The following is a 3,282-nucleotide window of genomic DNA, read 5'->3' as shown; positions in this document are numbered from 1 at the left end:
TAATTCACCGGACTGTCCGGTGTGCACCGGACATGTCCGGTGCTCCAAGGAAGCTCGGCCTCCTGAACTCACCAGCGTCGGGTTCGCGCGACAGCCGCTCCGCTATAATTCACCGGACTGTCCGGTGTGCACCGGACTGTCCGGTGTGCCAGCGGAGCAACGGCTCTCTGCGGCGCCAACGGCTCTCTGCGCAGCATTAAATGCGCGCGCAGACGTCAGGGCTGCCCATACCGGTGCACCGGACATCAAACAGTGCATGTCCGGTGTGCACCGGACACCCAGGCGGGCCCACAAGTCAGAAGCTCCAACGGCTAGAATCCAACGGCAGTGATGACGTGGCAGGGGCACCGGACTGTCCGGTGTGCACCGGACTGTCCGGTGCGCCATCGAACAGAAGCCTCCAGCCAACGGTCAAGTTTGGTGGTTGGGGCTATAAATACCCCAACCACCCCACATTCATAGCCATCCAAGTTTTCCAACTTCTAACCACTTACAAGAGCTAGGCATTCAATTCTAGACACATACAAAGAGATCAAATCCTCTCCAATTCCACTCAAGCCTTTAGTGACTAGCGAGAGAGATTTGCTGTGTTCTTTTTGAGCTCTTGCGCTTGGATCGCATTCTTTCTTTCTCTTTTGCTCTTGTGATCAACACTCAATTGTAACCGAGGCAAGAGGCACCGATTGTGTGGTGGCCCTTGCGGGGAAGTTTTGTTCCCGGTTGATTGAGAAGAAGGAAAGCTCACTCGGTCCGAGGGACCGTTTGAGAGAGGGAAGGGTTGAAAGAGACCCGGCCTTTGTGGCCTCCTCAACGGGGAGTAGGTTTGCAAGAACCGAACCTCGGTAAAACAAATCCGCGTGTCACTCTCCTTATTTGCTTGCGATTTGTTTTGCGCCCTCTCTCGTGGACTCATTTATTATTACTAACGCTAACCCCGGCTTGTAGTTGTGATTATTTTTGTAAATTTCAGTTTCGCCCTATTCACCCCCCCTCTAGGCGACTATCAATTGGTATCAGAGCCCGGTGCTTCATTAGAGTCTAACCGCTCGAAGTGATGTCGGGAGATCACGCCAAGAAGGAGATGGAGACCGGCGACGACAAGCCCACTACAAGCCAAGGGAGCACTTCATCTTCATCGGAAGAGTCCCGCACCAAGAGAAGAGAGAAGAAGAAGAAATCCTCCAAGCGGAAGGAGAAAAGATCTTCCTCTTCTCACCATAAGGAGAAGAAGGAAAAATCTTCTCACAAGCCGCATCGGAGTGGGGACAAGCACAAAAGGATGAGGAAGGTGGTCTTCTACGAGACCGACACTTCATCGACCTCCACCTCCGGCTCCGACGCGGCGTCCGTCACTTCTAAACGCCAAGAGCGTAAGAAGTATAGTAAGATCCCCCTACGCTACCCTCGCGTTCCTAAACATACACCTTTACTTTCCGTCCCATTAGGCAAACCACCAACTTTTAATGGTGAAGATTATGCTATGTGGAGTAATTTGATGCGATTTCATCTAACCTCTCTCCACAAAAGATTATGGGATGTTGTTGAGTATGGTGTACAGGTACCATCCGTAGGGGATGAGGACTACGACACGGACGAAGTGGCCCAAATCGAGCACTTCAACTCTCAAGCCACAACCATTCTCCTTGCCTCTTTAAGCAAGGAGGAATACAACAAAGTACAAGGGTTGAAGAACGCCAAGGAGATTTGGGACCTACTCAAGACGGCGCATGAGGGTGATGAACTCACCAAGATCACCAAGCGGGAAACGATCGAGGGGGAGCTCGGTCGCTTCCGTCTTCGCCAAGGGGAGGAGCCACAAGACATGTACAACCGGCTCAAGACCTTGGTGAACCAAGTGCGCAACCTCGGGAGCACAAAATGGGATGACCACGAAGTGGTTAAGGTTATTCTGAGAGCCCTTATTTTCCTTAACCCTACTCAAGTACAATTAATTCGTGGCAATCCTAGATATACACAAATGACCCCCGAGGAAGTCATCGGGAATTTTGTTAGTTTTGAATGCATGATTAAGGGCTCCAAGAAGATCAACGAGCTTGATGAGCCTTCCACATCCGAGGCGCAACCCGTGGCCTTCAAGGCAACGGAGGAGGAGTCTACACCAAGTAGACAACCAATTGACGCCTCCAAGCTCGACAACGAGGAGATGGCCCTAATCATCAAAAGCTTCCGGCAAATCCTCAAGCAACGGAAGGGGAAGGACTACAAATCCCGTTCCAAGAAGGTTTGCTACAAGTGTGGTAAGCCCGGTCACTTTATTGCTAAATGTCCTTTGTCAAGTGATAGTGACAGGGACAACGACAAGAAGGGCAAGAGGAAGGAGAAGAAGAAGTACTACAAGAAGAAGGGCGGCGATGCCCATGTTTGTCGGGAGTGGGACTCCGACGAAAGCTCAAGCGACTCCTCCGACGACGAGGACGCCGCCAACATCGCCGTCACCAAAGGCCTCCTCTTCCCCAACGTCGGCCACAAGTGCCTCATGGCCAAGGACGGCAAAAAGAAGGTAAAATCAAAGTCCTCCACTAAATATGAAACATCTAGTGATGAGGATGATAAAAATGAGGAGGATAACTTGCGTATTCTTTTTGCCAACCTTAACATGGAACAAAAGGAAAAATTAAATGAGCTAATTAGTGCTATCCATGAAAAGGATGATCTCTTGGACTCCCAAGAGGATTTCCTAATCAAGGAAAACAAGAAACATGTTAAGGTTAAAAATGCTTATGCTCTAGAAAGAGAAAAATGTGAAAAATTATCTAGTGAGCTAAGCACTTGCCATGAGATTTTAGACAACCTTAGAAATGAAAATGCTAATTTGTTGGCTAAGGTTGATTCTCATGTTTGCATTGATCCTAGAAATGATGATGTTGATTCGCTTGCTAGGATTGATGAATTGAATGCTTCCATCGCTAGCCTTAGAAATGAGAATGAGAAATTAATTGCTAAGGCTAAGGATTTTGATGTTTGCAATACTACTATTTCTGACCTTAGAACTAAGAATGATTTGTTGCATGCTAAGGTTATTGAATTAAAGTCTTGCAAACCCTCTACATCTACTATTGAGCATGTGTCCATTTGCACTAGATGTAGAGATATTAATGTTGATGCTATCCATGATCACCTTGCCTTAATTAAAAAACAAAATGATCACATAGCACAACTTAATGCTAAAATTAGAGAGCATGACTTAGAAAATGAAAAATTTAAATTGGCTAGAAGCATGCTCTATAATGGGAGACGCCCGGGCATTAAGGACGGCATTGG

This window comes from Zea mays, chromosome 1 (assembly GCF_902167145.1).
Source record: "Zea mays cultivar B73 chromosome 1, Zm-B73-REFERENCE-NAM-5.0, whole genome shotgun sequence".
Taxonomy (NCBI): Eukaryota; Viridiplantae; Streptophyta; class Magnoliopsida; order Poales; family Poaceae; genus Zea; species Zea mays.
The sequence above is the reverse complement of the archived record's forward strand: the minus strand, read 5'-3'. Positions refer to the sequence as shown.